A 24,447-nucleotide genomic window follows, 5' to 3' on the forward strand; every position below is an offset into this window, starting at 1 on the left:
AAGTGGAGACCATGCCCTTTTTCTCCAGGAACTCGTTGGCATCCAGTGGGCCCGTGATGTTCCTCAAGGCATGTCCTCAGTTAGGCTCCACATAACATCCTATTGTAAGGATTGATCTCTGAACCAGCTTCAGGTACAGATTTTTCTTATTTGGGGGCATGCAATTGGGGGTGTGTATTGTGGTGATGATTTTGCATTGTACACAAATATCGTATCTTTATGTCATAATCCAAAACTCATATAATATATGTCAGTTATACTTAGATTTTTTTAAAAAATGACTTCTTACAAAAAATTAAGGGATGGAATAGTTTATTACTCACAAAATGAAACTTTCTTTTGAAAGCGGGGACATCTCCCAAGGTCCAAAATTGGCAGCTTGAGCAAGAGAAAATAAGACTAGTTTGGTTTTTATTATGATTAAGGGATAGCGTTGGAGTGATGGTTCATGTGAGTGGGCTAGGGATTCCCTGGTTTTAATTTCTGGCTCTTGCCTAAGGAGGGAACACCTAGTCTATCTTATCTGCTTAGTCAGTTGTGGGGCAGAAGGGAGAAGCGATTGGGCTTGAACGCTGTCAGCAGTTGAGTGTTAAAAATGAAGTCAAAGTGTTTATTAAAATGCCACATGAGTTCCCTGCTTTGGGGTCTCTGCAACTATTACTTTCTCTCCCATGAGTTATCATTCTGTTAATAAAAACAGAACAATATGTTAATGATTTTTCTGTTCTATAATTGTGGCTTAAGCTGAGAATGAAGTACCTTAAGTACTTCACACGTTAAATTTAGAGAGCCATCAGAAGTTGGAATCATTGAGAGGTAGAAGTTACAGAAGCATGTGTGTCAACCCTACTCACCACACCAATTACTACAGAATGCAAATTGGCAAATAAGACTGTAGTTGATGTTTTAGAGCCATTCATGCACATAGAAAGTGAGCCTTTCCCACTTTGAAGACATGGAAGGCAGATCTATGGGTTTTCTTTCTAAAAATTGGTAAAACCTTCAAGTAGGGGAAACATTTATCATTCTTTGTGCTTTGCTTAGGAGAACTTAACTGTTATGGTCTTGTGCTAATAGAACAGAAGAATAGGAAGGAGTGCAAATTGGGGTAGAGAGTGAAAGAGTGAGAAAGGGAGAGAAAGAGAGAGAGAGCGAGAGAGAGAGTGTGTGTGTGTGTGTGTGGACTACAAGACATAGAGGAAACCAGGAACCTCTCCCTCCTCTCCTCTAAGGATATAGAGAAGCATTCTGCCAAAGGTTCAGCAGACCTACAAGGACAGATACAATTAGGGGATGTAGTTTTGCCATTACACCTGATGATTTGGGGCGGAAAGGAACAAAAACGAAAGAAGGTATTAGAGAAATGTAATACGAAAGCCATCAACTGAAGGCCAGCTAAGAGATAAGGCCAACCCTGAAAGTGTAAAAATGCCTAGGGGAGCTGCATACAAATGAGTACCTTATTATCATGGTGTTTGGCACTCACAGGTAAAACAGTTATATCCAAACAAGGAAAAGACTGCAGTTCTGCTTAAGGAAGTCAGGATAGATTGGATGTTTTAACTTTTCCTTGTCATGCCTTAACAAACAAGAGGAGCTAGTACATAAAGAAGTAGGAAAAGCAGATATGTAAAGAATTGACCATAATTTTTTCTCATTAATTCTGTTTTTCTATGGTCCACAGTAAGTCTAATCTGTGCTGGATGTTGAAAAAGTGAGGGAGAAAAACTTACTATTGAGTATGAAACTGAGCTTTAACTTGTATCAACTTGAAGTTTTAAATGGGAAGGTGAGATTGGTCTAAAAACTATGACCAGAGTATAGTTTGAATCTGGTCTTTTAGTGAACTTTTAACAGGAAATTTTACCATCGAACCACTTGAGGATAGTTACTGAATAATAAAACTTCAGAAATCTATGCCAGATATGTTCACATAACTAGATCCTTCCAGGCTTAGGCTCTCAGCTTAGTTTTTACACATTATGCATCTTACTATCATATTTGTTTTGTAGCATCAATTGCAGGTAATTCAGAAAATACAGTAGACAGTAGGAATCTGAAGCTCACTGGCCTTCTCTCTCTTTCAAATTTGTGTACAAATGCTCACACACACATACAGAATTATCCAAATATGCTCTTATCATAAGAGATATGATCACCTTCACCTAAGGGATGTTTATACAGTAAGAAAATAGTCTATGGACTGAACATTAAAATAAATCTCTATTTGTTAGAGGAATTGCTCATAGAGAAATGAGAGAAGGCAGAGTTAAAGAGTTGCAGCTGGAACCAGAATAGTACAGGGTTAGAGGACTTCTCTTGTGGCTCAGCTGGTAAAGAATCCACCTGCAATGAGGGAGACCTGGGTTCGATCCCTGGGTCGGGAAGATGCCCTGGTGAAGGGAAAGATTACCCACTCCAGTATTCTGGCCTGGAGAATCCCATGGACTAGTCCATGGGGTCGCAGAGTTGGATACCACTGAGCGACCTTCACTTTCACTTTCAAACTGAAGAGGGGGCTTCCCAGGTGGCGCTAGTGGTTAAAAAACAAACAAACAAACAAAAACTCCTGCTGCCAGTGCAGGAGACATAAGAGACATGGGTTTGATCTCTGGATCAGGAAGATCCCCTGGAGGAGGACATGGCAACCCACTCCAATATTCTTGCCTGGAGAATCCCATAGACTGAGGAGCCTGGCAGGCTACAGTCCATAGGGTCACATAGAGTTGGACCTGAATGAAGTGACAGCAAGCACACAAATGCAAACTCAAAGAAGGAAGGGAATAGTGAAGGCAGAAAAATAAAGTCCCCTAAGATAAATACTAAGATGTTCCATTGAAGGTAGTATTTTGGAGATCTAAGTGTCTCAGCAAAAAGTATTTCCACGACATGTAGAGAGAAGTATTTTGAATAATGAATGAGTGTGGAGAAAAGTTGTTGAATACCAACTACGAGGCTGTATGGGAGTCCCTATATGTGGTAAAAAAAATAAATAAATAAACTGTTCCATAAACATAAACTTTAAAAATAAAAATATTTTACCTACTTTTAAAAATTATATCAGCTAGGAAAATGTCATTAGAAAAAAAATGGGTATCTATTGCATAATTATAAAAGATATTTCCTACCTTACCCAGTTTGCAATTTATGACATCATATAATGATACTGATTCTGAAAGCTGTAGTGGAATGCTACTACCTGACTCACTCCAGGTTTGGACACTGGCTAGCTGTACAGCCTATGGAAAACATTTATCTGCATCTCAGTTTATAATTTAGTCAATTTTGACAAACCTCTAGACTTTACATTTTTATTATACTCATACATTCACAAATAATTCTTATTCACACATGGTGTAGGAGAAAGAGGTCATCTGTGTTTGTAACCCTGCTCTTCCACTTAAAAGCTATATTAATTTGGGCAATTGACTTCCGCTATTAGTGTCTCAGTTTCCTCAGTAACTAAATTGAAATAATAATCATTTTATAATGCCTTGAGGATAAATGAAACATAACATACAAAGACCTTCACAGAATGCCTGGAACAAGGTACTTAATAAATGTTATGCATTTATTACATTATTAAATTAATAATTTATACATCAGTGTCTCTTTTGCTGTCTCATACACAGGGTTATTGTTACCATCTTTCTAAATTCCATATATATGTGTTAGTATACTGTATTGGTGTTTTTCTTTCTGGCTTAAAACAGTCTTATGGACTCTGTGAGAGAGGGAGAGGGTGGGAAGATTTGGGAGAATGGCATTGAAACTTGTAAAATATCATGTATGAAACGAGTTGCCAGTCCAGGTTCGATGCACGATACTGGATGCTTGGGGCTGGTGCACTGGGACGACCCAGAGGGATGGAATGGGGAGGGAGGAGGGAGGAGGGTTCAGGATGGGGAACACATGTATACCTGTGGCGGATTCATTTTGATATTTGGCAAAACTAATACAATTATGTAAAGTTTAAAAATAAAATAAAATTTAAAAAAAAAGAAAAAATAAATAAATTAATAATTTAATATTATATTATTAAATTATTATGTGTTATTACATTATAACTGCATATAATTACAAAACAGTGTACAGTATATCTAAACATATATACATGTGAGTTCTTATATGTATGTGTGCATAGCATACACATGCAGGGGCTTTCCAGGTGGCAGTAGTAGTAAAGAACTCTACTGCCAGTGCAGGAGACATAAGGGACATGGGTTCCATCCCTGGGTCAGGAAAATCTGCTGGAGGAAGGCATGGCAACCCACTCCAATATTCTTGCCTGGAGAATCTCATGGACAGAAGAACCTGTCAGGCTATGATCCATAAGGTTGCAAAGAGTCGGGTACAACTGAAGCAACTAAGCATGCACACGCATACACATACAGAGATAAGGATACCTCAGTCCTCTTTAGTGTATGTGAATGTATATTTCTTTAGAAATATTTAACAACTTTGAACTTTGTAAAATCGCTTTCCACAAAATCTGTACATATAGATATGAAGCTCAAAAGTAGAATTTCTAGCTCTCAAGGATTCCCACAAGAGGGGAAAAAGATTTTTTATAACTGGAAAAATGCAAGTACTTTTAGACAAATATATACTAGAGACTATAATCCACTTTCCTTTCCTACCACTGCACAGACAGCATTATGCACCAGAAAATTGTTTGAGCAGCCACAGATAAGGAGTTACAAATCTGGAAGTTTAAGAGTTGTATAAAGCAGATGTAAGGTTAATTTGCTTGGTTTAGTTGACTCCAGATTTTTTCAATACATTTCAATGGCTTGAAACTCTGAAAACCTGATAGCAAATTAAAAGGTTTCTATAGGCTGCCTGATTTCTTGCTGACTCAGCTGTCTGAAGGCAAAGCCAATTACTATGGCTTGCATTTCCTTGTGCAGAAACCAGAACATATTTATTGTTAAATAGAGCCATTAAATATTTAGGGGCAGGAGAAAAGTTTTATGAATTGAGAGATAACAATGAAAAGCTGCCTATGGATATTTTCCTCTTAAACAAGAAGAAAACACTTTTTCTAAGAGTAACTTGAAAATCTCAAGCATGAAATATGATTTGATTTAATATCAATTGAATGGTCTTTTTAAATGTTGATTTTTAGGTTGGCATATTAAAAAAAAAAAAAAACCTCTGATATAAGGCTAAATTTTATCCTCAGAGTAATAAAAGAACCAATATGGTCTCCTGAACAAAGAACTAGCTGAAGAATTGAGATTCTATTTTTGGCCTCACCAGTGACTTGCTCAGTGACCTTGGACATATCACTTAAATGGCTTTGTGCCTCAAGGTTCCCAGCTGTAATATAGAGATTATAATGCCAGCCCCTACTTCATGGGCCTGTAGAACTATTTCAGTTTAGTTTGTTTAAAATCCCAAAGGCTTTTGAAACTATCAGAAATAACTGTTAAATTCAAACAAGGTTGTGTTTTATTAATTTCTTTACACTGTTTGATTTGGTTTTCTTGTAGTCTTTCATAATCCTCTTCCTACTAAAACAAATCACTGGGATAAAATTAATAGGTGGAGATTTTCATTGGATATTAAGGAACACTTCTAACAGAAAAGGAAAATTAAAAGTAACCTTCTGAGATCAACTGATATAATTCCTAGTCCTCGGCATATTTAACTCATGACTCAAAAGAGAATTGTACTATGATCACATACCTTAGAACTTTTAACTAAATCTGTGATTGGCAATTTTTATTCTAATTCCAGGTTTTATCACAATTTCTCTCTATGACTTCTTTCAATCAAGATTTTCTCATAATGTCTCTACAAATGCGCTGATAATACATCTCCATCTCTCCAAATCCAGAAGACCCATAAAAGCCCCTCTCAAATGTCCTAGATTTCTTTCCTCTGCATAGTAAATTTGTCATCCAAAAACTATACAAAAAAAAAAAAAAAAAGGTCTTAATGACCCAGATAACATGATGGTGTGATCACTCATGTAGAGCCACATATCCTGCAATGTGAAGTCAGGTGGGCCTTAGGAAGCATTGCTATGAACAGAGCTAGTGGAGATGATGGAATTCCAGCTAAGTTATTTCAAACCCTAAAAGATGGCTCTGTTAAAGTGCTGCAATCAATATGTCATCAAATTTGAAAACTCAGCAGTGGCCAAGGGACAGAAAAAGGTCAGTTTTTATTTCAATCCCAAAGAAAGGCAATGCCAAAGAATGTTCAAACTACTGTACAATCACGTTTATATCACATGCTATCAAGGTAATACTCAAAATCCTTCTAGTTAGGGTTCAGCAGTATGTGAACTGAGAACTTTCAGATGTACAAGCTGGCTTTAGAAAAGGCAGAGAAACAAGAAATCAAATTGCCAACAGCCATTGGGTCATACACAGAGCAAGGAAATTTCAGAAAAAAAGTCTACTTTTTCATCTTTGACTACACAAAACAATTTGACTGTGTGGATCACAACAAATTGTGGAACATTCTTAAAGAGATGGGAATGCCAGACCTCCTTACCTGTCTCCTGATAGACTTGTATGCAAGTCAAGAAGTAACAGTTAGAACTGAACATGGAACAGTGACTGATTTAAAATTGGGGAAGGAGTATGTCACAGAGGTATATTGTCACCCTACTTATTTAACTTATATACAGAGTACATTATACTAAATGCTAGGCTGTATAACTCACAAGCTAGAATCAAAATCACCAGAAGAAGCAGCAGTAACCTCAGCTATGGAGATGATACCACTCTAATGGCAGAAACTGAAGAGAAATTAAAGAGCCTCTTGATGAGGGTGAAAGAGGAAACTGAAAAGCTGGATTCAAGTTGACATATTCAAAAAGCTAAGATCATGACATCTAGTTTCATCACTGGGACTTTGTCAGGAAGCATTTAACAGGAGGCTTCCTGTGTGATGTTTTGGATCTGTCATGAATCCTCTGTCCCTTATTAATTTCTGAATATTCAGGAATTAAGTGGAGTAGCAAACTACTCCAGGGGGCTGAAGAATGCATGCATTTCCTTCGTTAGTTTTTCCATATGGTGATAAGTAACTATTTATGACCCTCTTCCTTTTTATGAACCATATGGTAAAAGTGATTATTTATAACCCTCTCTCTTTGATATGGATCTCCTTATGTTTTCCTTGATAATTTGCAAGTCTGGACTTTGGATTTTATCTCTGCTGAAAATAGCTACCTTGTAAGACAGTATAAATACCCACACAATGTTGAATAAAACACCTTTGCTCCATCAGAGCTTGGGTCCCATGTCTTTCTTTCTTTTCTTCTCTCTCTTTCTCTTTCAGGCTAACTCTCTGGAGAGCAGAAACCCGTCATGCTCACTCTCCTGCCCCGGCTTCTAAGACCCTCTCGAGAAGGTGCACTGTGCCTGCACCCCCTCAAGAGGGCGCCAGGTGCCTTCGTGAGCAACGCAAGCCCTGTGCTGCTGCTGCTGCTAAGTCGCTTCTGTCTTGTCCGACTCTGTGCAACCCCATAGACAACAGCCTACCAGGCTCTCCCGTCCCTGGGATTCTCCAGGCAAGAACACTGGAGTGAGTTGCCATTTCCTTCTCCAATGCATGAAAGTGAAAAGAGAAAGGGAAGTTGCTCAGTCTTGTCTGACTCTTAGCGACCCCATGGACTGCAGCCTACCAGGCTCCTCCATCCATGGGATTTTCCAGGCAAGAGTACTTTATTGGGTTTTTGCGTAAACCAAGGAATATCAGCCTCTTTCTCCTCTCTTTTACTTTCTTATCGTCAACTGTGGACCACCGGGTTCTGGTCCATTAAAGGACCTCAACAGGACTTCATGGAACAGAGATGAGGAAAAAGTGATAGATTTTGTTTCTTTTGGCTCCAAAGTCAATGCAGACAGTGACTTCAGCCATAAAATGAAAAGACAGTTGCTTCTTGGAAGAAAAGCTATGACAAACCTAAGCAGCATATTAAAAAGCAGAGACATCAGTTTGCCAACAAAGGTCCATGTAGTCAAAGCTATAGTTTTTCCAGTAGTGATGTACGGATGTGAGTTGGACCATAAAGAAGGTTGAGTGATGATGAATTGATGCTTACAACTTTTGGTGCTAGAGAAGACTGTTGAGAGCCCTTGGATAGCATGGAGATCAAACTAGTTAATCATGAAGGAAATCAACCCACAATATTCATTGGAAGTACTGGTGCTGAAGATCCAATACTTTGGCCACCTGATATGAAGAGGTGACTCATTGGAAAAGACCCTGATGCCTGGAAAGATTGATTACAGGAGGAGAAGAAGGTGATAGCGATGATATGATTGAATGGCATCACTGACTCGATGGACATAAGTTTGAGCAAGTCCATGGGGTCACAAGAGTAAGACATGATTTGGTGATTGAACAACAATAGTATTTATAAAAATGAAAAAAAATTATCACAATAAATTAAAATTTACAAATGACTACCAATAAATCAAAAGTTACTAGACACAAAAAGAGGCATATATATATGGAGTCTTTGCAACTCTATATACTATACAATCCATGGAATTCTCCAGTCCAGAATACTGGAGTGGGTAGTTGCTCCCTTTTCCAGGGGATCTTTCGAACCCAAGGATCAAACCCAGGTCTCCTGCATTGCAAGGGGATTCTTTACCAGCTGAGCTACCAGGGAAGACATATATATATATATATATATGCAACTCACAATTAGAAGGAAAAGTCAATCAACTGAAATTGATCCAGAACTAACAGAGTTGTTAAAATGAGTGGGCAATGACTTTAAAATGAATATTGTAACTGTATTTTACACATTTAAATTAGATATTGAAAATATAAATATGTGCAAAACCAATACAATATTGTAAAGTAATTAGCCTCTAATTAAAATAAATACATTTGAATTTAAAAAAAAAAAAAAACAAAAAAAAATTCATAAAATTGAAGAACATGAAACAGAAACTTCAAAGAAAAGTGAGATTATAAAGAATGAAACAGCATAAATAAGTTGTGTGACATCATTTGACATATATATAATTTGAGTTTTCAGGAAACAGGTGAGGAAATAAATAGGCAGATAACAGTATATTTGAAATAAAATGGTTGAAAATATTCCAAATTTGATGGTATCTATAAACTGTAGAAAAACATAATCTCCAGTTAACCCAAGCACAAGAGACATGACCCCAAATCTTATCATAACCAAATTGCATAAAGCAAGTATTCAACAAACAAACAAAAATTAGAAGCAATCAGAAAAAAAAAAAAATGTACCACAATACAGCAATAGAATGACAGCAGATTTCTTATCACAAACGCTGCCAGCAAAAACATAGGCAAGCAATGCATTCAAAGTACTGAAAGAGTTGCCTACTTACAAATTTATACAGTTTTAAAAAATAAAAGCAAAATAAAGTCTTAAACATATTTAAAAATCTCAAAAGTGTTTGTCACCATTAGACACCGTGCAACACAAAATGTTATCAAAGTGCCTATAGAGAGAATAAGAATGATATCAAATGTATCTATGTATATATTAATACAAAAACAAACTAGCACCACTAGAATAACTAGAATAAATAATAAAACTTATTTATTATTTATTAATAAATAAGCTAATAAATAAACTTATTTATTCTCTACAAATAAGGAACCCATAGGTGCATGGGTTTATCTCTTCATAGATAAATAATATACAAGATCATTTGCTATTATTTAATTATCCTTAAAAGATAATTGACTGGTTTCAAAGAGAATTCTGGGAAGATGACATATTGAAAGGCACCAGTAATCTGCCTCCTCATGTAGAAAACAGTTTTTGCATTCATAGAATCAGGCTGACATAACTATTTTGAAAATCTAGAGTCTTTTTTAGGACAACTTCCAGGGGAAGTCTTGAAAGGTAAATTGTGGTTCATTTCAGTCAATTCTAGCTCTTATTTCAGTAGTGACTACTCATCATCTCTCGCCTTCCAGCTCAAGTTAGGTAGTCCTGCACATGTTCCTGAAACAACTTTAATGCAGTTTATAGGAGATGGAGTGGGCAATAAGGACCTAGCCAGTATTCTAGTCTGGAGAATCCCATGGAATTGCAGAGCCGGACGTGACTGAGTGACTTGCATTTTCTACAGTTCTGACTGATGATTTCTGCTTCTGCTCATATAAGTGCAGACACAGAGGCAGATAGTCATTGTAGCATATCCTCTCTTATTTTCCCAGGCTTTTCACCCTTTAGCTGAGGTGACTTCCAGAGTATGTAAGGTGCTCATGTATTTTCTTCTCTATCTCTTTCTGTGTGTGTGTGTGTGTGTGTGTGTGTGTGTGTTTCCTCATTTGGTTGCCAGACATTAAAAACTAGGACATTTAGCTGCAACCTCATATATAGGGAAAAGTAGAAAGTCAACACTCTGCACAGAGGTAGACTCAAAAAAGGCTTGATAATATTTTATTTTTGCCACTTTATTTTTTAATTGAAGGACAATTGCTTTACACAATTTTGTTTTCTCTCAAGCATCAATAAGAATCAGCCATAGGTACACCCTTATCCCCTCCCTCCCAAACCTCCCTCCCATCTTCCTCCCCATCCCACCCTTCTAGTTTGTCACAGAGCTCATATTTGTGTTCCCTGAGTCATGTAGCAAATTCCCATTGGCTATCTCTTTTACACATGGTACTGTAAGTTTCCATGTTACTGTCTCTGTATATTTCACCCTCTCCCTCCTCCCCTCCCCACCATGTTCATAGGTCTGTTGTTTATCTCTGTTTCTTCATTGTGTGTGTGTTTGTTGCTCAGGTGTGTCCGACTCTGTGACCCCATGGACTGTAGCCTGCCAAGCTTCTCTGTCCATGGGATTCTCCTTGCCATGCCCTTCTCCAGAGGATCTTCCTGACCCAAGGATCAAACCCTGGTCTCCTGCATTGCAGGCAGATTCTTTACCATTTGAGTTACAGAGAAGTCCTGTTTCTCTATCGCTGACCTGCAAATAAATTCATCAGTACCATCTTTCTAGATTCCATACATATATGTCAGTATATAATATTTATATTTCTCTTTCTGACTTCACTCTGTATAATAGGTTCTAGGTTCATCCACCTCATTAGAACTGACTCAAGTGCATTCCTTTTTATGGCTGAGCAATGTTTCATTGTATATGCATACCACAGTTTCTTGATCCATTCATCTGTTGATGGACATCTAGGTTGCTTCGATGTTCTAGCTATTGTAAATAGTGCTGCAATGAACATTGGGGTACATGTGTCCTTTTCAATTTTGGTTGCTTCAGGGTATATGCCTAGCAGTGGTATTGCTGAGTCATATGGTGGTTTTATTCCTGGTTTTTTAAGGAATCTCCATATTGTCTTCCATAGTGGCTGTATCAACTTACATTCCCACCAGCAATGAAAGAGGGTTCTCTTTTCTCCACACACTCTTCAGCATTTATTGTTTGTAGGCTTTTTGATGATCGCCATTCTGACTGGTGGGAGATGGTATCTCATTGTAGTTTTAATTTGCATTGTTATAATATTGAGCTATGTTGAGCATCTTTTCATGTGTTTGTTAGCCATCTGTATGTTTTCTTTGGAGAAATGTCTGTGTAGATCTTTTTCCTATTTTTTGATTGGGTTGTTTGTTTTTTTCTGGTATTGAGTTATATGAGCTGCTTGTATATTTTGGAAATTAATTCTTTGTCAGTTGTTTCATTTGTTATTATTTTCTCCCATTCTGAGGGTTGTCTTTTCACCTTGTTTTTAGTCTCTTTTGCTGTGTAAAAGCTTTTAAGTTTAATTAAGTCTCACTTGTTTATTTCTGTTTTTATTTCAATTATTCTAGGAGGTGGGTCATAGAAGATCTTGATTTGATTTATGTCATTGAGTGTTCTGCCTGTTTTCCTCTAAGAGTTTTATAGTTTCTGGTCATATATTTAGGTCTTTAATCCATTTTGAATTTATCATTTTGTATGGTGTTAGGATGTGTTCTAATTTCATTCTTTTGCACATAGCTGTCTAGTTTTCTCAGCACCATGTATTGAAGAGGCTATCTCTGCCCCATTGTATATCTTTGCCTCCTTTGTCAAAAATAAGGAACACATAGGTGCATGGGTTTATCTCTGGGTTTTCTATATTGTTCCATTGGTTTATATTTCTTTTTTTATGTCAGTACTGTACTATCTTGATGGCTGTAGCATTGAAGTATAGTGTGAAGTCAAGAAGGTTGATTCCTCCAGCCCATTCTTCTTTCTCAAGAATGCTTTGACTATTTAGGGTCTTTTGTGTTTTCATATGAATTTTGAACACTTTTGTTCTAGTTCTGTGAAAAATGCATTGGTAATTTGATAGGGATAACATTGAATCTGTAGATTGCATTTGGTAATAAAGTCATTTTCACAATATTGATTCTTCCTACTCAGGAACATGAAATATCTCTCCATCCATTTGAATGGATGGATTCTTTGACTTCTTTGACTTCTTTCAGAAATGTCTTATAATTCTCTGTATATAGTTCTTTTGTCTCCTTAGGTAGGATTATTCTTAGATATTTTTAAATTTTTGTTGCAATGGTGAGTGGGATTGATTCCTTAATTTCTCTGTCTGAGTTTTCATTGTTAGTATATAAGCATGCAAGTGATTTCTGTGTATTGACTTTGTATCCTACAACTTTGCTGAATTCACTGATCAGCTCTAGTAATTTTCTAATAGTTTCTTTGGGGTTTGCCATGTACAATATCATGCCGTCTGCAAACAGTGAGAGTTTTACTTTTTTTTCCAATCCAGATTCCTTTTATTTCTTTTTCTTCTCTAATTACCATAGCTATGACTTCCAAAACTATATTGAATAATAGTGGTGATGGTGGACTCCCTTGTCTTGTTCCTGATCTTAGAGATTTCGGAATGCTTTTAGTTTTTTCACTATTGAGAATAATGTTGCTGTGGGCTTATCATATATGGGCTTTACCTTGTTGAGGTAGGTTCTTTGTATGCCCAATTTTTGAATTGTTTTTATCATAAATGGATGTTGAATTTTGTTGAAGGCTTTTTCTGCATCTATTGAGATGATCATATGGTTTTTAACCTAAATTTGTTAAAATCATGTATCACATTGATTGATTTATGTATATTGAAGAAACCTTGCATCCCTGGAATAAACCCTACTTGATCATGGTATATGAGCTTTTTAATGTGTTGTTGAATTCTGTTTGCTAGAATTTTGTTGAGGATTTTTGCATCTTATGTTCATCAGTGATATTGGACTGTAATTTTCTTTTTTGTGTATATTGTCTTTGCCTGGTTTTGTTATCAGGGTGGTTGTGGCCTTGTAGAATAAGTTTAGAAGTGTTCCTTTCTTTGCAATTTTTGGGAAGAGTTTCAGAAAAATAGACATTAGCTCTTCTTTAAATGTTGGATAGAATTCCCCTTTGAAGCCATCCAGCCCTTGGCTTTTGTATTTTGGCAGATTTTTATCACAGTTTCAATTTCAGTGTTTGTATTTGGATTGTTCATAATTTCTATTTCTTCCTGGTTTGGTATTAAGAGGTTGAACTTTTCTAAGAAGCTGTCCATTTCTTCAAGGTTGTCCGTTTTATTAGTATATTGTTGTTCATAATAGTCTCTTATGATCCTGTGTATTTCTGTGTTGTCTGTTGTAACCTCTCTCTTTTCATTTCTAATTTTGTTGACTTGATTGTTCTCCATTTTTATCTTGATGAGTTTGGCTAGTTTGCCAATTTTGTTTATCTTCTCAAAGAACCAGCTTTTAGCTTTATTAATCTTTGCTATTGTTTCCTTCATTTCTTTTTCATTTATTTCTGCCCTGATCTTTATGATTTCTTTCCTTCTGCTGACTTTGGGTTTTGTTGTTGTTGTTCTTTATCCAGCTGCTTTAGATGTAGAGTTAGGTTGTCTATTCAATGTTTTTCTTGTTTCTTGAGGTAGGATTGTATTGCTATAAACTTCCCTCTTGGAACTGCTTTTGCTGAATCTCATAGATTTTGGGTCATCCTACTTTCATTGTCATTTGTTTCTAGGGATCTTTGATTTCCCTCCTTATTTCTTCAGTAATCATTTTGTTATTTAGTAGTGTATTGTTTAAGCTCCATGAGTTTGTGCTTTTTGAGTTTGAGTTTGTTTTTGCTTGTTTGTTTCCCTGTGGTTGATATCTAGTGTCATAGCATTGTGCTCAGAGAAGATACTTGATATGATTTCAATTTTCTTAAACTTATTGAGGCTTGATTTGTGGTCCAAGATGTGGTCTATTCTAGAGAATGTTCCATGTGCACTTGAGAAGAAAGTCTATTCTTCTGCATTTGGATGAAAAGTCCTGAAGATATCAATTAGATTCGTTTGGTCTAATATTTCATGTATGGTTTGTGTTTTCTTACTGATTCTTTGTTTTGATGATTTGTCCATAGGTGCTAAAGTCCCCTGCTATTATTGTGCTGCTGTCGATTTTCCCTCTTATGCCTGTTAGTGTTTGCCTTATGTATTGAGGTGCTCCTACATTGGATGCATAGATATTTTCAACAGTTATGTCTTCTTTTTGGATTGGTCCATTGATCATTATGTAGTGTCCTTCTTTCTCTCATAATGATATTTACTTTAAAGTCTATTTTTTTTCTGAAATAAGAATTGCCACTCTGGCTTTCTTTTGGTTTCCATTCACATGGAATATCTTTTTCCATCCTTTTACTTCTGTGCATTTGTCTCTAGGTCTGAAGAGGGTCTCTTTTAGGTAGCATAGGTATGGGTCTTGTTTTTGTATTCATTCAGTCAGTCTGTATTTTTTGGTTGGTACATTTAATCAATTTACATTTAAGATAATTATTGATATATATATATTTCTATTGGCATTTTTTAATCATTTTGGGTTTGTTTTTGTAGGTCTTTCCTTTCTATTGTGTTTACTGGCTATGTAAGTCCCTTTAGTATTTGTTGTAAGGCTGATTTGGTGGTGCTAAATTCTCTTAACTTTTGCTTGTCTGTAATGCTTTTGATTTCCCCATCAATTTTAAATCAGATCTTTGCCAGGTATAGTTATAGATTTTTTTTTTCTTTCAGTACTTTAAATATATCCTGCCATTCCCTTCTGGCCTGCATAGATTTTGCTGAATGATCTGCTGTTAATCCTCATGTAGAGAAAGATCTGCTGTTAATTGCATGAGTTTTCCCTTGTATGTTACTTGTTGCTTTTTCCTTACTATTTTTAATATTCTTTCTTTGTGCTTAATCTCTGTTAGCTTGATTAATGTGTGTCTTTGTATATTTCTCCTTGGGCTTATCCTGTAAGGGACTTTCAGTACTTCTTCAATTTGATTGACTGTTTCCTTTCCCATGTTGGGGAAGTTTTCAACTATAATTACTTCAAAAATTTTCCCAGTGTGTTTCTTTTTTTCTTCTTCCCCTGGAGCCCCTATAACTCAAATAACAGTGCATTTAATATTGTCCCAACGGTCTCTGAGGCTATCTTCAATTCTTTTCATTCTTTTTTCCTTTATTCTGCTCTTCAGCAGTTATTTCCACCATTCTATCTTCCACCTCACTTATCCATTCTTCCACCTAAGTTATTCTACTATTGGTTCCTTCCAGAGTATTTTTAATTTCAATGATAATGTTATTCATCTCTGTTTGCTTATTCTTTATTTCTTCTATGTCCTTGGTGACTGTATTAACTGTGGTGTTTCTTTCATTTTTTCCATTCTATTTTCAAGTCCTCATAACATATTTATTATCACTATTTTGATTCTCTCTCAGTTAGATTGCTTCTTTCCTCTTCATTTATTTGGTCTTGTGAGTTTCTACCTTGTTCTTTCATTTGTGCTATATTTCTCTGTCTTTTCATTTTTCCCCCTAACTTTCTCCACTTGAGGTCTCCTTTTCCCAGGCTTTGGGGTTGTATTCCTTCATCCTTTTGATTTTTGCCATTGAAGGGAAAGGTTGGTTGAGTGCTTTGTGTTTACTTCTTGTTAGGGGTGACTTCTACCTGTGTTCTAGTAGGAGGAGATCACGCATGTAGTTACAGAAATAATGGGACATATATACACACTTCCACTGACATAACCAAAGTATTCTAAAGAAAATAGTACTGGAGATTGACATGGTGAACAAGAAAACCAGAAGTGGTATCGATCAAATAAAAGCAGAACTAGCTAATGGTCAACCTGGAAAACTGAGCCTGAGCAGAGTGCCACATGGGGAATATAGCAAAGAGAGCTCAACAATGTAACTTACTTGGTGTAAAAAGGAAGAGTGAAAGAAAAAAAGGGAGAAGACAAAAGAGGAGAAGGGAGAGAAAAGAGAAAAGGGATGGAAAAGAGGTTAAAAAAAGAGACAGAAAAAATAGAAAAGCAAAGCTAAATAGACATATGTGAAAAAGATTTATATATATTCAAGAATAGCTACAGATTGTAAATCAGTATATGATAAGCAGTTGAATATATAAAAACAAAATTTCAAAAAATCACTAAAAAACGGTGAAAAAGAAAAAAAAACTTAAAATTATTAAAAAACAAACAAAAAAACAAAGAAAACTCCATAGCACTGGAAAAGACTAATGTGAAGGCAGAAATATGCAAGAGGAATAAACAGTGTGATTTATAAGGGAAAAAAAAAAGTTCTCAATGTCATAGTTCTTCTTGGCTGTGGAGTGTGCCCCAGTGCGGGAGGTTGGGTTCATGTCCTGTGACGTTTTCCTGGTTGGGGGAGGGTCTCATCTCCCTTAAGGGCAGTGCAGTGTCTAGTAGTAGGTTTTGGGGTTCAGTGTGTCTTTGGGCAGTCCTTCTGGCTTTGGCAGTGTTAGACACATCTCTTTCCTCAGCCGTTTCAAAGTGGTCCTCTCAGCATATTTTCACTCCTGCCCTAATTGTCTCTGGAATCTTTGCCAGTGCTTCTGTTTCCTGGCCCCACCCTGCACAGCAGGTGGAAGCATGCTAGGTAAGGGCTTGTGTGGATCTTTTCTCAGCTCCATGATCGTGCCCTCTGCATCAAAGAGACTTGTGTGAACTAGGAAGACTTTTATGGGCTTCCTGTGGTCCCCTGAGCTTGCCCTCTGCATCAGAGGGCTTGTGTGCACTTGTCTCAACTCTCTGGGCCCGCCCTCTGTGTCGTCACAGGGCTTGTGTGTACTTGTTTCAGCTCACCAACCTACCCTCTATGTTGCAGGGCTTGTGTGTTCTTCTTTAGGCTTCCCAGCCCGCCCTCTATGCCCCACAGTTTATATGCACTAGAGAGGTTTGTATGTCACATCTCTCTAAGCATGCCAGGCCTGCCCTCTGCACAACAAGGGTTGTGTGAGCTGGAGAGGTTTGTATATCAGCCCTCTCTTGGCACCCTGGGCCTACCCTCTGTCCTGTGGGGCTTCTGTGGACTTCTCTTGGTTTCCCAAGCTCATCACAGTCGATGAGCTGTTTATGGGCTGAGAAGTGCAGCTTTCTCTGTTTTCTGCCTTCTAAGTCCCTGCTTTGCTAGTTTTCTGAGATTCTGCAGCACACCCTTGTGCCTGCATGGGAGGGAGTCTCCTAGTGTATGGGAAATCTTCATCCCTCAGGATACCCTCCCTTCCTCGGGGAACAAGCTCCTGTCCAGAAGTTCTCCATCCTTTCCCTTTTTATTTCTCCATCCTCTCTCCTACCTCATTCCAGGGAGTTTAGCCTGACCTCTGGAGGCCTGGGGTCTTCTGTTGTTGCCTAGAAGTTGCTTTGTAGGGGTTGTTCCATATCTTGATGTGTTTTGATGTATTTGTGTTGTGTCTGGAAATCTCCCCATCTTACTCATCTGCCATCTTCTTCTGCTCTCCAATAATATTTTAAGTTTATACATCAGGCTGATCTTTGGAGCAGAGACAGTCCATACTGATAGAAAACATCAGTAACAACCTAAAACATACAAGCCTTGGGAAAGGAATAGAGTCTGATTTCCAGAGTTACAATATTAGTAGATTCAAATGGCTGTTTTCAGCAAAAAGGAATCGCACATCATACAGAGAAAAAAAGAAATATGGTCTGTTCACAGAAAAGAAGCAAACCTGTCTGTGAAAAAGAACTGATGGCTGCTTTAAGATAAAGTCTTTTAAACAATTGTGTTTAAGTATGTTCAGAGAACTAAAAGAATATATGGAGAAAGTCAAGAAATATTAGTAAAGAGATAAAATGTATAAAGAGAAACCAAAAGAAATTCTAAAGCTGAAAAGTATAATTACTGGAATGTAAAATGTACTAGGTAGTTACAAAAGCGGATTTGAACAAGAAGAAAAAAGAATCAATGAACTTGAAGAAAAGAAAAAGAAAATGATCAAGTCTGGGAAACAGAAAAAAGATTAAAGATAAGTGAAAATAACCATGGAACACTGTAGTGAACCAACATATACATTATGGGAGTCCCAGACAGAGGAGAGAGAGAATATTTGAAGAAATAATAATGTCTTACACTATCAAATGTTTGGTAAAATATGTGGATGTAAACATCCAAAATCTGAACCCAAATCACCTAGGATGAAATCAGAGACCACATCAAGACACATTGTCATCAAATTGTCAAAGGAAAAACACAAAGAGAATTTCTAAATTAGCAAGAGGGAAGCAACTCATCATTTACAAGGAATCCTCAATAATATTAATGATAATAAAACAACTCTTCTCGTGAAGAATGTACTCACAGACTTGCTTGCTCCCAGTTGCAGTGCAGAGGCAGCAGATTGAAAACTGCATGGTGCCAGAACCACACCCTTGCACCCCCACAGTTCACACCAGACTCCTACTAAGGTGGAGCTCACCATTGCCATCACACACCTACTCTCACATTGGGGAGAAGCAAAGCCAGCTAAAAACCCCTGGGGCACTGATCCCATTACTAAAGCAGAAATAGCTATCATGTACAGGTAACATGGGGAAAGCAGTGTTGGCTCAAAGTGTGGCTCCAGCCCCCTAGGGCCCTAGTCATGCTCCCAATGAAGGCAGAGACTACCATCACTCCAGGGGGAAGTCCAACTACCTCAGGGCCTCTGCTCCGGCTCTTTGGGTCCTGACTCTGCCACTTAACAGGCTGGCAACCACCAGTAAGTCTGGGAGAAGCTCCAGCTTGCACCTGGCTCTGGTTCTAGCCCCTCCGACACCAGCCCTATCTGTTAACAAGGTGGTGGCTACTAGTGTACCCAAAGAAAAGATATATCTTGTGCTCATTTCAGATCCACTAAAGCCACTGGGCACACACAGACTGAACAGAGATGCTTCCACACAAGTAAACGCCTTCACAAATGGGATAGATAACAGTTTTGCCAAATTTCATAAACACAGAGGACGTCAAACAAAGTTTGAAAACAGAGGAATATGTTTCAAACAACAGAACAAAATAAAACCCTAGGAGAAAAAAAAAAAAAAACTAATGAAATAAATAAGATAAATAAATGGGATAATTAATTTTCTTGACAAAAATTCAAAGCAACAGTAATAAAAATTAACTTTGGATAAAGATAAAAGAACACAGTGAGAACTTCAAGGAACTATAAAATAGAACAACGAGAGCTGAAGAATATAACTGAAATGAAAAATACACTAGAAAGAATTAACAGTGGATGAAGTGCTATACAGGAACACATAAACAACTTAGAAAATAGAATAGTGGATGTCACATAGTAAAAACAGAAAATTAAAAATAAAGATGACGATAATTTAAGAGACGTCTGGGACATTCATCAAGCATAATAATAATTGCATTAAGAGAAAAGAGAGATAAAGGCAGAAAAGTTACTTGAGAAATTATGGCTGAAAATGTCCCTAATCTGAAGAAAAAAAGCGAATATTCAGATCCTGGAAGGACAGTGAGCCCCAAACAAGGTAATTGAAAAGACACCTACATCAAGACATACTTAAAATGGCCAAAAAATAAAAATAAAGGGATAATTTTTAAAATAGCAAAAAAAAAACTATATAGAACCACATAAAAGGAAACACCTAATAAAACTGTCAACTGATTTTTCAGCAGAAACTTTGTGGGCCAGAAGGGGATGGCATAAACAGAGCAGTTCACTTCAGTTCAGTCGCACACCAGGCCTCCCTGTCCATCACCAACTCACCGAATTCACTGTTTACACTGACCCTGTTTCCACTGTTTCCCCATGTATTTGCCATGAAGTGATGGGACCAGATGCCATGATCTTCGTTTCCTGAATGTTGAGCTTTAAGCCAACTTTTTCACTCTCCTCTTTCACTTTCATCAAGAGGCTTTTTAGTTCCTCTTCACTTTCTGCTATAAGGGTGGTGTCATCTGCATATCTGAGGTTGTTGATATTTCTCCAGGCAATCTTGATTCCAGCTTGTGCTTCTTTCAGCCCAGCGTTTCTCATGATGTACTCTGCATATAAGTTAAATAAGCAGGGTGATAATATACAGCCTTGATGTACTCCTTTTCCTATTTGGAACCAGTCTGTTGTGCCATGTCCAGTTCTAACTGTTGCTTCCTGACCTGCATATAGCTTTCTCAAGAGGCAGGCCAGGTGGTCTGGTATTCCCATCTCTTTCAAAATTTTCCACAGTTTATTGTGATCCACACAGTCAAAGGCTTTAGCATAGTCAATAAAGCAGAAATAGATGTTTTTCTGGAACTCTCTTCCTTTTTCCATGGATCAGTAATCAAAAATCTCTCACCAAACAAAAGTTCAGAACCAGTTTCACAAGGCAATTTTACCAAACATTTCAATAAAAGTTAATACCCATATTTCTTAAACCACTCCAAAAGAATTGAAGAGGAGGAAATACTTCCCAACTCATTCTCTTGCAGACAGCATTACCTTGATATTAAATCCAAAAGACTTAAAAAATAAAATTATAGGTCAATATTCCTAATGAAGATAGACACAGAAATCCTCAAAAATCTGAGCAAACTGAATTCACCATTACCTAAAAATCATCATTATGATTATGTAGCATTACAATCAAGTAGGGTTTATTCCAGGGATACAAGAATGATTAAATATCCACAAATCTATGTGATATATCACATTAATGAAAAGAAGGATAAAAGTAAGATGATCATCTCAATAGATGTGGAAATAGCATTTAACAAAATTAAGCATTGATTCTTGGAATAATTTATCATCAAAGTTGCTATAGAGGGAAGAAGGGTGTGTGCTCAGTCATGTTCAGTTCTTTGCAATCCCAGGCTTCTGCCTCCCAGCCTGCCAGGCTCCTCTGTCCATGGAATTCTCCAGGCAAGAATACATGTTGCCATTTCCTCCTGCAAGGAATCTACCCCACCCAGAGTCTTAACCCGTGTGTCCTGTGTTTCCTGCATTGGCAGGCAGATTCTTTACCATGGAGCCACATTGGAAGCCCCATAGAGGGAACATATCTCAGTGTAATAAAGGCCATTTATGACAGACTCACAGCTAAATAATACAAAAATATTAAAGGCTTTTCCTTTAACATAATGAACAAGACAAGGTTATCTATGCCAAGCACTTATACTTAACATAGTATTGGAAGTTCTAGCCATAACAATCACACAAGAAAAATAAATTAACAGTATTTAAATTGTAATGGAAGAAGTAAAACTATTTGTGGATGACATGATACTATATATAGAAATGAATTTAGTACAGTTGCAAGATACAAGACTGATATAGAGAAATTTATTGCATTTCTATATATTAAAGTGAAGGGTTGAGAAGAAAACAGAAAAATGATCTCATTTACAATTTCATCAAAAAGTAAAATAAAATAATTTATAAAATAAAACTTTTAGGAGTAAATTTAACAGAGGAGGTAAAAGACAGGTGCTCTGAAAGCTATAAAACACTGATAAAAGAAATTGAAGCTGATACAAATAAATGAAAATATATACCATGCTTTATTTTTCTGGGCTCCAAAATCACTGCAGATGGTGACTGCAGCCATGATATTAAAAGATGCTTACTCCTTGGAAGGAAAGTTATGACCAACATAGATAGCATATTGAAAAGCAGAGACATTACTTTGTCAACAAAGGTTCATCTAGTCAAGGCTATGGTTTTTCCTGTGGTCATGTATGGATGTGAGAGTTGGACTGTGAAGAAAGCTGAGTGCTGAAGAACTGATGCTTTTGAACTGTGGTGTTGGAGAAGACTCTTGAGAGTCCCTTGGACTGCAAGGAGATCCAACCAGTCCATTCTGAAGGAGATCAGCCCTGGATGTTCTTTGGAAGGAATGATGCTAAAGCTGAAACTTCAGTACTTTTGCCACCTCATGCGAAGAGTTGACTCATTGGAAAAGACTCTGATGCTGGGAGGGATTGGGGGCAAGAGGAGAAGGGGACGACAGAGGATGAGATGGCTGGATGGCATCACTGACTCGATGGACATGAGTCTCAGTGAACTCTGGGAGTTGGTTATGGACAGGGAGGCCTGGCGTGCTGCGATTCATGGGGTTGCAAAGAGTCGGACACTACTGAGCGACTGATCTGATCTGATCTGATCTATGAATTGGAAAAATAAATATTGTTAAAAAGTCTGAATTACCCAAAGCAATATACAAATTTATTGTAATGTTTTTCAAGATGCCCATAACATTTTTCACAGAACTAGAACAAATAATCCTAAAATTTATATGAGGACACAAAAGACACTGAAGAACCTGAATAATCTTGGGGAAAAAGAACAAACCTGGAGATATCACCCTGCCTGACTTCATACGATAGTACGCAACTATAGTAATCAAAACATAATGGTGCCAACACAAAAACAGACACATAAATTAATGGAACAGAATAGAGGTCCCTTAAATAATCCCACATTCATATAGTCAATTAATCTACGACAAAGGAGGCAAATATATACAATGGGTAAAAACATTCTCTTCATGAAGTAGTGTTGGGAAAATTGAACAGCTACATGTGAAAAAAAAAAAAGAAAGAAAGAAACTAGGCCATTTTCTTACATCATATATGAAAATAATCTCAAATGGATTGAAGATCTAAGTGGGAAATGAGCTAGCTATCATAACGGGAAACAATCTAAAACTGTAATGAGCTAGCACCGCACACCTGCCAAAATTTATGTAGTTGAAAAGACAAGAGGGACTTCCATGGCAGTCCAATGGTTAAGACTCCACACTTCCACTGCAAGGAGCATGGGTTTGATTCCTCATAAGGGAACTAAGATCCTGTGTTCTGTGCAGCATGGCAAAAAAAAAAAAAAAAAAAAAAAAAAAAAACAAGAACTAAGTATTGATTGATATGGCCACAATGAAAAACAGCGTGAAGTTATCTCAAAAAATTAAAAGCATGACTATCATATGGTCTAGCATTTCCACTCCTTGTTATTTATCAGAAGAAAGTGAAAACACTTTTGAAGAGATAGATACACCCTGATGTTCATAATAACGTATTTATAATAGCCAATTGTGGAAGCAACTAAAGTGTTCTTCAACAGATGAATGAGTAAAGAAAATTAAACATACAGTATTTATCTTTTTCTGACTTACTTCGTAAGAATATGTATGTATAATGAACCTGCCTGCAATGCAGGATACCCAGGTTCAATTTCTGGGTTTCTGGGTTGGGAAGACTCCTTGGAGAAGGAAATGGCAACCCATTCTAGTATTTTTGCCTGGAGAATCCCATGGACAGAGGAGACAGAGAGGCTGCAGTACATGGGGTGGCAAGAGTTGGACACAACTTAGCAGCTAAACCACCACCATAATGAAATATTACTCAGCCATAAATAAGAATGAAGTTTTGCCATTTACAGCAACATGGATGGATCTAGAGAGTCTTTTTCTTAGTGAAATAAGTCAGAAAAGATAAATATTGTATGTTTTCACTTATATCTATAATAAAAAGTAGATAAATATAATGAAACAGAAACAGACTTACAGATATAGAAAAATGTACTAATTGTTACCACCGGGGAGAGGGGTTGGAGGGAAGGACAAGATAAGGGAATTAAGAGAAATTCTTTACAGCTTTACAACAAATGCTAAAGGAACTTCTCTAGGCAGGAAACAAAAGAAAAAGAAAAGACCTACAGAAAATAAACCCAAAACAATTAAGAAAATGGTAATAGGATCATATCTTAAATGTAAATGGATTAGATGCACCAATCAAAAGACATAGACTTCTTGGGTGGATGCAAACGTATATGTATGCACTTCCACTTACCACATCACCCTGCTTGACCCTCCCAAATTGTATGTAATTATTTCATATTGTTAAGTTAATCATGTTCTCATTATGGCTTGAAATTATAACTTTTTTTTGTCAGGTTATTGATTGTGAAAAGTGATAAACATATTTTACTATTGTGACTATGTGACTATTATGCACTTAATACCATTATATCATAATTGGTCAACAGAAAAATAATAGAATTCTGTATCACCAAACCTATTATTTAATAGAAAACCCTGTAATCACTCTTTTAAAATCCAGAGGCATATCAGAATTATCTTGGAATTTTTTGAAAAATACAGATGCCCAGGTATTGCTTCTTTTTTTTTTTTTTTTTTCACCAGAACTCCAGAT

The sequence above is a fragment of the Bubalus kerabau genome, chromosome 2 (genome assembly GCF_029407905.1).
Source record: "Bubalus kerabau isolate K-KA32 ecotype Philippines breed swamp buffalo chromosome 2, PCC_UOA_SB_1v2, whole genome shotgun sequence".
NCBI classification, from domain to species: Eukaryota; Metazoa; Chordata; class Mammalia; order Artiodactyla; family Bovidae; genus Bubalus; species Bubalus kerabau.